The sequence below is a fragment of the Loxodonta africana genome, chromosome 20 (genome assembly GCF_030014295.1).
Source record: "Loxodonta africana isolate mLoxAfr1 chromosome 20, mLoxAfr1.hap2, whole genome shotgun sequence".
Classification (NCBI taxonomy): domain Eukaryota; kingdom Metazoa; phylum Chordata; class Mammalia; order Proboscidea; family Elephantidae; genus Loxodonta; species Loxodonta africana.
The window spans coordinates 55,911,054-55,923,147 of record NC_087361.1 but is presented as its reverse complement, the minus strand read 5'-3'; the positions used below and the strand labels follow the sequence as shown (position 1 = coordinate 55,923,147).

The window sequence follows — 12,094 nt, the reverse complement described above, 5'->3', positions numbered from 1 at the left end:
CAGCCGCACTGCTAGATATTTACTAAATGAGTTGAAAACTTATGTTCACACAAAAACATGCACACAAATGTTTATAGCAGGCTTATTCATAATTGTAAAAACTGGAAGTGACCAAGATGTCCTTACATACCTGTTGCCGCCGAGTTGATTCCAATTCATAGTGACACCATAGGACAGAGTAGAACTGCCCCATAGGGTTTCCAAGGAGCAGGGTGTAGATTCGAACTGCCGACCTTTTGTTTAGCAGCCAAGATCTTAACCACTGCACCACCAGGGCTCTGACCTTACAAAGGTGAGTGGATAAACAAACTGTGGTACATCCAGATAATGGAATACTATTCGGCAATAAAAAGAGTTGATCTATCAAGCCATGGAGAGACATGGACGAAACGTGTTTAGTGCTAGGTGAGACAAACTTGTGTGTAAAGGCTACATACATGATTTGATTCCAACTATGTGACATTCTGGAAAAAGCAAAACTATAGAGGCACTAAAAAGACCAGTGATTGCTAGGGATTCAGGGTGGAGGGAGGAAGGAAGAGTTGAATAGATGGAGCACAGAGGAGTTTTAGGGCAGTGAAACCTTTCTGTATCCTACTGTAATGGTGGACACGTGACATTGTGCATTTGCTAAAACCCACAAACTGTGCTATTCCAAGGGAGAATCTTAATATAAACTGTGAACTTTAGCTGATAATAATGTATCAGTACTGGTTTGTCAGTGGTAACAAATGTATCACTCATGCAAGATGTTAACAATAGGGCATACTGTGTGAGAGGGAGAGGGGTTTTATGGGAACTCTCTGGATTCCATGCTCAATTTTTCTATGCACTTAAGATCCATATTTGTGCCCATTCCAAATAAAGGTGATCCAACAGAATGCGGAAATTATTGAACAATATCATTAATATCACACGCAAGTAAAATTGTGCTGAAGATTATTCAAAAGTAGTTGCAGCAGTGCATCAACAGAGAACTTTCAGAAATTCAAGCAGGATTTAGAAGAGGACGTGGAATCAGGGATATCATTGCTGATGTCAGATGGATCTTGGCTGACAGCAGAGAACACTGGAAAGAAGTTTACCTGTATTTTATTGGCTATGCCAAGGCATTTGACTGTGTGGATCATAACAGATTATGGCTAACATTACGAAGAATGGGAATTCCAGAATACTTAATTGTGCTCATGAGGAACCTGTACTTAGACCAAGAAGTAGTTGTTTGAACAGAACAAGGGGATACTGCGTGGTTTAAAATTAAGAAAAGTGTGCATTAGGGTTGCATCTTTCACCATAGTTATTCAATCTGTATGCTGAGCAAATAGTCTGAGAAGCTGGACTATGTGAAGAACAGGGCATCAGTATTGGAGCAAGACTCATGAGCAACCTGCCATATGCAGATGATACAACCTTGCTTGCTGATAGTGATGAGGACTTGAAATACTTACTGATGAAGATCAAACCGCAGCCTTCGGTGTGGATTACACCTCAACATAAAGAAAACAAAAATCCTCACAACTGGATCAATAAGCAACATTGAGATAAATGGAGGAAGGATTGAAGCTGTCAAGGATTTCATTTTACTTGGATCCACAATCAATGCCCATGGAAGCAGCAGTCAATAAATCCAAGGATGTATTGCATTGGGCAAATCTGCTGCAAGAGACCTCTTTAAAGTATTAAAAAGCAAAGAAGTCACTTTGAGGACTAAGGTGCACCTGACCCAAGCCATGATAAAGTCAATCGCCTCATATGCATGTGAAAGCTGGACAATGAATAAGAAAGATTGAAGAAGAATTGATGCCTTTGAATTATGGTGTTGGTGAAGAATATTGAGTATACCATGGACTCCAGAAGAACAAACAAATCTGTCTTGGAAGAAGTACAGCCAGAATGCTTCCTAGAACCTAGGATGGCAAGACTTCATTTCACATACTTCAGACATGTAATCAGGAGAGACCAGTCCCTGGAGAAGGACATCATGCCAGGTAAAGTAGAGGGTCAATGAAAAAGAGGAAGACCCTAAAGGAGATGGGTTGACACAGTGGCTAGTGGATAGTGATTGTGAGGATGGTGCAGGACCAGGCAGTGTTTTGTCCTGTTGTATATAGAGTCGCTATGAATTGGAACCAGCTTGATAGCACCTGAAAACAACAACACAGAAGTGTTCTAAAAATAAAGTCTATTAATTTTTTAATGTACTTTTTTTCACTCATTCAGTAAATATTTATTGAGCACCCAACAATGCCAACCATGCACTGTTGTAGGTGTTGAAGATAGCACAGTTTATGACTTAGGCCAAGTCCCTGCACTCCTGGGACTTACATTCCAGTGGAGGAGGAGCAGACACAAAACTGATAAGTGACAAGGTAATCTCAGAATGACATGAAAACCAAGTAGACAGGTTGTATGTTAGAGAGTGCCTGGAAGAACTACACTAATGAGCTGGTCAGGAAGAACCCGAGCTGAGGACATCTGGGCTGAGACCTGAACAATGCCAAGTCTAGGAGCTGAGAGTTCCAAGAGGGCCAGGCTGGATCCAGAGCAAATGTCAAAGTCTGAAAGGCCCTGGGTGGGACCCACCCAAGGAAGGAAAGGAAAGAGGCCAGTGTGGAATTGTGAATGATTTCTACTCATGGGCAACGGGGCTGGAAGTTCATGTCATGAATCAAGGTGTGAAATACCGAGAGAGAGGTATGGATGGAGGATGGAAAACAAGCATTCTGTTTTGTAGTGTAAAGCTTGAGATGCATATTGGTGCTCAGACAGAGTGTCAAGGAGGCAGTGAGAGAGTCCTAAGCCACTAGGCGGGGGAGAGGAAGGTAGGCATTCATGCCAGTGGAGGGGTGGTGAGCCATGAGCCTGTAAGGAGGCATCAGAACCTGCATAGGGCAAGGAGGGCATCCATGGACGGGGTCAACCTGGCATGGGCGTCATGGACACCTACCCATGAGAATGGCTTGGTGTAGGACGTTAGAGCATGTCGGAGCCCAGGTAGAGCGAGAGCAGGATCCACGGCAAGGAGAGGGGATCCACACGTGGGGGTGGCCTGCTGTGAGATGTCAGAGCCTGAGAGGGCTGAGGAGGGGCTGTCAAGGGGGTAGGCTGCTGTGGGGTCTTGGGGCCCATGTGGGTTGAGAAGGGCATCCATGCTGGAAAGGAGGTGGCAGTGGAGATGGGAGATTGGTTAATACAGGAGCCACGAACCAACAGTAAATCCATTAAGGCTAATGGGAGCTAGAAGAAAGAAGTTATAAGTATTCAAAGGGAGGAACTAGAACTAGCTCTGTGGTGTTAGATCAGAACTGATTGGAGGTGTGGATGTGAATAAAGCATTTTCAACAGATCGAGATACAGAAATAAACTTAGAGATAAATGTACGTGCACACACACGCACGTGCGCACACACACACACACTTCTTCCCTAGCTCTGCCCTCTGAAATATAAATGTGTGTGTGGATGTATTTATGTATTCCCCCTCCCCAGTCTGCCCTCTGAGAGGCTTGGTAACACCAGAATAGCAATAAACATGTCCAGTGCCCAGGTCTATTGTTAGTGAAACTTGAAGCGAGTCAGAGGATTAAATGGTAGAAGTATATCAAACTTAATCCCCTGGTTTTGATGCTTGTATTGTAGTTATGTAGGAGAACAGCTTTGCAGGAAATAAACACTTAAATATTCAGGGGCAATGAGGTGCCAGGAAATGATTCCGAAAAAAAGTTCTTTGTGCTGTAGTTCAACTCGTCTGCAAGTGTATGATTCTTTAAAAAAAAAAAAAATACTGAAGACACACAAAGAAGGCGCAAGATATACAACTTGTGGAGTTGTGAATTTGCACATGGTTCCCAGCATGGAGGTGGAACAGGAGCTGTCAGACGTGTGAGTTCACCTAAAGGGTAGATGGAGAAGAGGTCTGAAGACTGGGCCCTGGAGCACGCCAATGCTTGGACCTTCAACAGAGCAGTTAGGCAAGGGGCTGAGAAGCATGGCCCGTGTAGAAGGGAGAGGACCAAGAGATTGAATGTCATAGAAGCCAAGAGAATTTTTCAAGGGGGAGTAGTTAACTGTGCTGAATGTGCCTGAGAAGTTGAGCAAGATGAGGGCAGTGACCACTGGGCTTTACAAGTCAGAGGCTGCCAGTAACCTCCCGTATCGGATATAGAGTTTCCCCAAATTTCCTCCCAATCTGTAGGAAGGATGGATATTTTTAAGATGGGAGATTGTCATGCATGTTTATAGTCTGTTGAGAATGATCCCGTAGAGAGTGATAAACTGATAATGGAGAGGAGAGGGGATAAAAGCAAGAGTGAAGTCCTTGAGATGGTATGGGGTGGGGGTGTCCAGGAGCACATGGAGGGACTGGTGTCAGATAGGAGCAGGGACCTTGGGTCCTTTATATCAGGGGAAGGAAGGCAGAGAGTGATGGTAGATTTAGAGGCAGAAAGAAAGAGAGGTCTGCCTGTCAGCTTCTGCTCTTTGCAGGCCGTGGGTGGCAGGCCATCTGCTGAGGATGAAGTGTATGGGATGGCTGTGAAGGAAGCTGGTGGGAATAGGGCATTTTAGATGCGGAGTCCTCATTTATCAAAGGCTTCACAGTGAAAGATGGCTTCGTGAAGGCACTTCTCCAGGCTGGGAAAGAATACTGGTGTGGGTAGGATCCAACCCTCCATAACATTCATGCCCCCACACCTTTCTATTCTCTCATTCAGTGGAAAGAGCATCAAGATAGGGGCCAGGAGAACTGGGTCTGGTCCCCGCTCTGGCATGAGCACCCCAAGGATGAGGGTTACTGCTGAGGTCAAATATTCAGCTCTAGTTTCCTCTTGGCAGGTCCTGGTTTCACTTCTAGGCGAGCGTCTTAGTCACGTAGTGCTGCTATAACGGAAAGGCCACAAGTGGGTGGCTTTAACAGAGGTTTATTCTCTCGCAATTTAGGGCTCTGCTTAGGAGGCTAGAAGTCTGAAATCAGGGAACCGGCTCTAGGGGAAGTCTCTCTCTGTCGGCTCTGGGAGAAAGCCCTTGTCTCAGCCTCTCCAGCTTACCACCCTTGGAGTTCCTGGGCTTGGAGACTGGTCGGCCTCATTGTCTTCAGGTAGTGTGGGTCTCCCCCACGTCTGCTTTCTTCTGTGCCTTCTCTGCTCTTTTAAATCTCAAAAGTGATTGGTTTAAGGCACACCCTATACTGACATGGCCTCATTGGCACAACAAAGAAGACCCTATTCCCAAATGGGATTACATGCACAGGTACACGCTGCCTTTGAGTTGATTCTGGCTTACAGCCACCCTATAGGACAGGGTAGAACTGCCCCATAGGGTTTCCAAGGCTGGAGCCCTGGTGGCACAGTGGTTAAGAGCTCAGCTACTACTAACCAAAAGGTTGGCAGTTCAAATCCACCTGCTGCTTTTTGGAAACGCTATGGAGCAATTCTACTTTGTCCTATAGGGTCGCTATGAGTCTGACTTGATGGCAGTAGAAATCTTTAAGGAAGCAGACTGCCACATATTTCTCCCATGCAGGGGCTGATGGGTTCGAACTGCCAACCTTCCATTTAGCAGCCGAGCACTTAACTGCTGGATCACCAGGGATTTACAACCCATATTCTGGGGGGACACAATTCAATCCATAATAGTGGGTATGCCCATGATAAGCTATGCTCACTTCCTCACACTCGCAGGCTTAAGGAGGCTCGGGACTGGTTCCTCTGATGAGTCTCTGAGTGTGAAACCTCAAGCCATAACATGAACCACTCTTAGCCTCTCTCTTTCTGCAGCTGCCCTCCCTGGCCCGGGCAGGTGGGAGGAAGTGGGGCAGGAAGGGGTGGCTGCTTCTGATTCAGCTGCACTGCCTGCTAATATTTGAGGTGTGCAGACTTGGCAGGCTCCCAGCCTTGTGTGATAGAGAAGGGTGGCTTCTGCCATCATCCCTAAACTCAGCTCAGAGACTGAGACACAACCACATGACCCTTTTTCCCCAACACTGAGCCTCAGAATTACTCATTTCCTCCCTTGTGCACCCTCATTTTTAGCCAGCATCATCCCCTAGGGCTTGGATCTACCAGCCCCTCACCCCACCGGCCTTACTATGGGGAAGCAACTGCGTCCCTGGGGCTGCCGTGGCCTGATGGAGCCCTGACCTCCCCCACAACCTTACTTGCGAAACAGGTGCAACCAGTGCTCAAAGTGAAAGAAAAGGTGGCAGTGAAATCTGAGTCAGGTTTTTCACGTGGAATATGCTTAGGGACTACCTGGTTCCTGAAGTCTCCTGAGACTATACTGTGACAGTGAGGTAATTACGTATGTACACAATTGAATCTCATCTAGTGAGTGACTACAGAAATTAAAACAGACAATAACAACAAACCACCCAAACCTCGCCAACCATTTTCTTATGTACCTCGGAGATCTCCCAGGGGCCCATGATCACCTGGGAGGCCTATATGCATAGAGGATAGATTCTAGAGAGACCCTATTTTCCTAGAGGAGTAGCACAAGAGGGGAGTTCCTGGATGGTGCAAATGTTCAGCTGCTCACTGAAAGGTTGAAAGTTTGAGTCCACCCAGATGTGCTGTGGAAGAAAGTCCTGGCAATCTACTGAAAAATCAGCCGTTGAAGACGGTACTGAGCCCGGTTCTACTCTGACACACATGGGGTCACAGGAGTCATAATCGACTTGATGGCAACCGGTGGTGGCCCAAGAAGACATGTAGCTCCTGTGAGGTTGGCAAGGGCTGATCGTGGCGCCTGGGTTTGATCCCTGGACCAGTGGGTTATTGGGAAGCAGCAGCTTTAAGTGCAGCACCGTTTAAAGGTCCCCCAACCTCAGCCAGGGAGAACTCAGCTAGCTTACTCTGGAGGAAAGGCGGTAAGAAACTCAAAGACGAAGGCAGAGTGGAGAGCACAATAAAAATCTTGAAGGCTGCAAGGCTCTTTGAACCACCCTGGGGACTCAGAGGAGCTGTGATGCTGGCAAGGAGAGGACTGGACAGGAGTCCCAGTAATTTCTCTGGCTGAGAGAGCAGAGCCAAAGACTGTCTCCAGCACCGTTTTTGTTGCTGTTTTCACCCCTTCCTGTCTATCCCCTGGGCAGATGTGGCCAGGGAAAGTGACAGTCACATTTCTTTGCAAACAATATTTACGGAGCCTCTCTTGCATTCAGAGCTCAGATTGGATTCCTTTGTTTCTGATCAGTTGCTGGATCAGAGAGGATAAAGGTCTGTCTTCCTATTGAATCGACCAGCCGCTCCTTAGAAACCATAAGGGACAATCCTACTCTGTCCTATTGGGTCTTTATGAGTCCGAATTGACTCAACAGCCACGGCTTTGGTTCTGGGGCTTATTGGATCTGGAAACTGGGGAGAGAAGAGGGTTTGTATGGTAAAGTTAGCAAAAAGGATAAAGGGCAGTGTGAACACTGAAGCTTTGGAGAGGGTTAATGATGAATGGTTCTGGGGTGGGAGGTGACTTGGCAGAAGAGTGAGAGGGTTCAGGATAACGGGTTTCTGGCTTAATTATGGAGATGTGTGTTTAGAGATTTGGGCTGGTAGGGCTGGGGGGCTAGAGGTGGAAGTCCAGTGGTTGGGAGTGTGAACTGCAGAGCAGAGGTTCTCAGTATTGGCAGTCTTACCCCAAGGAGTGTTGTGGAAAGTTGTGAGGTCAGTTTTGGTTATCATGATGGTGGTGGGTGCTACTGGCATTTGATGACCACAGGCCAGGGATGCGAGACATTCTGAAATTTCGACAGCCTCTCACTATGAAACCTGAGACCTTCAAGACTCTTGAATACCTGCTGGACCTCCGTGCAAAAGGCTGACAGTTTGAATCCACCAGGTGCTCCTTGGAAACCCTATGGAGCAGTTCTACTCTGTCCTATAGGGTCTCTATGAGTCAGAATTGACTCGAAGGCAGCGGGTTTGGGTTTTGGTTTTAACCATATAGTATCGTTTCAGCACCCCAACCACCTGCTGGCCCCAACTTGGGCAACCATCATCTCCTTGCTTTCTTTTTTACATCATTTTATTGCATCTCTATACATATTCCTTAAAAGTGCTTTTGTTGTTCTTGTTTTTAATTTCCAAAAAAGTATCATGTTGTATGTAATATTTTGGGACTACAATTTTTCACACAATATTAAATTGCCAAGATTCATTCACATCGTTGCAGGTGGCTATAATTTACTCAGTCTGAATGCTGTCCGATATTCCACTGTGTGGACGGACCATTGCAGAAGGCTGGCTTCTGAGATGCCCCAAGATTCCTGCCTCTGGTGCACACACACTTTCTCCCTGTTATCCTATCAAACATTAATCTCATTGCTGCTGTGATGGGATTTTGCAGATGTGATTAAGGGCCTGAATCAATGGATCTTTAAGAAAAGGAGCCAGACCTGACCACATGAGCCCTTTAAATCTAGGTTTAGAGGTCAGAGTCCTTGGGTAGTGCAAATGTTTAATGGCTACTAACTGAAAGGTTGGTCCTTCAAATCCATTTAGAGGCACCTTGGAAGAAAGGCCTGGAGATGTACTTCTGAAAGCCCTGTGGAGCACAGCTCTGCTCTGGCACAGGGCATTGTCATGAGTTGGCATCAATTCGGTGGCACCTGATTTAGCGGTCAGAAACAGGAAAGTGGGAAATTTAAAGCAGCAGTAAGATCCCCCTGCTGGCCTTGCAGAAGAAAACCATCATGTTGTGGAGAGGGCTACATGGCAGGCAGCTCCTAGAAGCTAAGAATGGTCCCGGCTGACAGCAAGCAAGAAAGTGAGGACCTCAGTTCTATGACCGCTAGGAACAGAATTCTGCCAACAACCAATGAGCTAGGAAGAGGACCACAAGCATCAGAAGAGATTGGAGTGCTGTCTGACACCTTGATTTCAGCCTTGTTATACCCTGAGTGAAGGAGCCTTGGTGGCGTAAAAGGTTAAGCATTCTACTGCCCACTGAAAAGTTGATGGTTCAAACCCACCAGCTGCTCTCCTGGAGAAAAGTTCTGGTGATCTGCTCTTGTAAAGATTGTGTTGTTATTGCTAGCTGCCGTCAAGTTGGTTCCGACTCATAGCGACCCCATGTACAACAGAAGGAAACACTGCCTGGTCCTTCATTTTTCTTTTTTTGGTCGTGCTTGAGCCCCTTGTTGCAGCCACTGTGTCAGTCCATCTCGTGGAGGGTCTTCTTATTTGTAGTTGACCCTCTACTTTACCAAGCATGATGTCCTTCTCCAGGGACTGGTCCCTCCTGGTAACATGTCCAAACCATGAGAGATGAAGTCTCGCCATCCTCACTTCTAAGGAGCCTTCTGGCTGGTACTTTTCCTAAGACAGATTTGTTTGTTCTTCTGGCAGCCCATGATATATTCAATATTCTTCACCAACCCCATCATTCAAAGGCATCAGTTCTTCAGTCTTCCTTATTCATTGTCCTTTGGCATGCATATGAGGCGATTGAAAACACCATGTCTTGGGTCAGGTGCATCTTAGTCCTCAAAGTGGCTGTCTACTTGATCCATCATGAATCGAGAGGGGGATGCTGGGGTCTCCTGTTATAAAGGTGGATTTATCAATTTCTTGCTATATTTCTATCAAATTTTGTTTCAAATATTCTTGAGGATTTGAACCTTTTATCATTTTTAGAAAGCTCATTATTCTTAATGATACGTTTTTTTTAATTTAAAGTCCATTTTATATATAGTGACCAGCCATACACCCTTATTTGCCAAGACAGTCCTGGTTTGTTTTTCTTGTCCTGGTGTAATTCTTAATTATATTCTTTATGCTGAAAAGTATGCTGGTTTAGACAATAAATTCTGTATGGTTAGCCTAAAGTTACATGGTATTAATATATACAGACTCCCTCAGTGGCACCAACGGTGTGCATTTGTCTGGCAATCAAAAGGCTGGCCATTTACTTTTTCATTTTATTGTGCTTTAAAGTTTGCAGCTCAAGTTAATTTCTCATACAAAAATGTATACACTTATTGTTTTATGACATTAGTTGCAGTCTCCACAATGTGAGAGCACACTCCCCCTTTCCACCCTGGGTTCCCTGTGTCCATTCAGCCAGTTCCTGTCCCTTCCTGCCTTCTCATCCTGCCTCCAGACAGGAGCTGCCCATGTGGTCTCGTGTATCTGATTGAACTAAGAAGCACATGCCTCAGGTGTGCATTTTTTGTCTTATAGTCCTGTCTAATCTTTGTCTGAAGAGTGGGCTTTGGGAATGGTTTCAGTTCTGGGTCAACAGAGTGCCTGGGAGTCATAGTTTTGGGGGTTCCTTCAGTCTCTCAGACCATTAAGTCATCTTTTTTATGTGAATTTGAGTTCTGCTTCACATTTTTCTTCTGCTCTGTCTGAGATTCTTTGCTGTGTTCCCTGTCAGGGTGGTCATTGGTGGTAGCTGGGTACCATCTAGTTCTTCTGGTCTCAGTCTGGTGGAGTCTCTCGTTTATGTGGAACTTTAGTCCCTTGTTTTTGTTGTTGTGTGCCATTGAGTCAACCCTGAATCATAGTGGTCCTATAGGACAGAGTAGAACTGCCCCATAATGTTTCCAAGGAGCAGCTAGGGGATTTGAACTGCTGACCCTTTTGATGAGCAGCCTGAACTCTTAACCACTTTACCACCAGGGCTCCCGTTGGGCTAATATTTTCCTTGTATCTTTGGTTTTCTTCATTTTCCTTTGCTCCAAGTGGGATGGGACCAATTGATGTATATTAGATGGCCATTCACAAGCTTTTAAGACCCCTGATGCCAACTCACCAAAGTGGGATGCAGAACATTTTCTTAATTAACTTTGTTATAAGGGTGGCAGTTGGTACTCACCCTATAGCACCATTGAAGAGAAGCCCTGGCTATTGGCTTCTGTAGAGATTACAGGCAAGAAAACCTTAGCGAGCAGTTCCACTCTGTAACACACAAGGTCTCCATGAGTCGGACTCAACGGCACAAGACAATAACAATGTATCTATACCAATTGTCTTGTGGTTAGTATTAGCCTGATGTATCTTTTTCCAAACTTTTAATTTCAAACTTTGTGTGCCCAACCTTTGTATCTTCCAAGTTACAAATTTGTCCCCAGGTTGTATTTGTTCTGCTTTTAATTCCCATCAACTGTGTTTTTTACTTCAGCTACTGTATTTGTATTACACTTGTTTCCTTTGTATGCTCTTATTATTAGTTTCATATTGCTAATTTCTTCCCTTATTTCTTAATAAGTCTGTTAAGCCAATTTTAAATCCTTGGACTGTTTCAACATTTCTGCTTCTGATGGAATTTATACTCTGTATTTGATTTTCTTTGGAGATGACCACGCTTCTCCAGTGCCTTGCTGTCATGGTCTATTAGCTCATTTTTCGTGGGTGGGGGTGGGGCTATTGGCCTCCCTGTCGGTTGACATCTGTGGAAGAAGACTTGGACCCCGTGTACCTCAGCCCCAAGGAGGTGGGGTGGGGATGGATCGGTCCAGGCACCTGCGTGCTATCCTCAATCACTCCTCCCCCAGAAAAACAACTCCTCAGGGCAGCCTTTTGCCCTCTGTCCCCAGGGAGAAGCTGTTTTGGAGGAGACACACCTTGGGTTGTAATTCTCCTGCCCTCGGGGGTTGGAAGGGGAGGTGCTGGGAAAGCTGAGCAGCTGCCTGGCAGGTGTTTTTCCCCACCCTTTTTTTTTTTTTTTTTTAGCTCCTTATGAGCACAGAACTTCTGAGACACCTGGATTTTATTCCTGGGGACACCTGGACCAGAGATCTGAGTCTGCCTTGGTTGGAACAGGCACTGTTTGTTCTAGGTGGCCTTGGCAGGGGAGAAGCAAGAGCAGGCGCCTACAGTTCCTTTTCTATTTTATCCTTTTCACAGCCAGCCCACTGAGTCCTGCTCCTGGCCAAAGCCCCACATCCCTTCACAACAGCCCCCCTATAAGCCCAGAGCTTCCTATAATTTTATCCATTTTCCCTCTATAATTTCTCCTGCGTTTATCTTGGGGGAGTCAGCGGTTTTGCTAATTCAGCAACCTAGTTGAAACCCAAATTCATTCAATAGCTGTTTACTGAGGGCCCACTTCTAGGCACTGGTTGGGTGCCACAAAACCTTCCGTGAATGAGGCCAGCTCATT

The 12,094-nt window shown here is 45.8% G+C and overlaps 1 protein-coding gene across 7 annotated transcripts in view; it reads right to left on the bottom strand.

Annotated features, from left to right (window-relative positions):
• The window catches only part of IFNAR2 (interferon alpha and beta receptor subunit 2), an 89,575-nt gene that overhangs the window by 54,443 nt on the left and 23,038 nt on the right, over positions 1–12,094 (bottom strand). The window contains exon 2 of one of the 7 annotated variants that reach the window (XM_064273197.1): positions 8,961–9,530. The exons of the other annotated variants lie outside the window; for them this stretch is intronic. The gene's annotated coding sequence lies outside the window, so the exon portion shown is untranslated. The remainder of the gene's footprint in view (positions 1–8,960; positions 9,531–12,094) is intronic. 7 annotated transcript variants of the gene reach the window in all.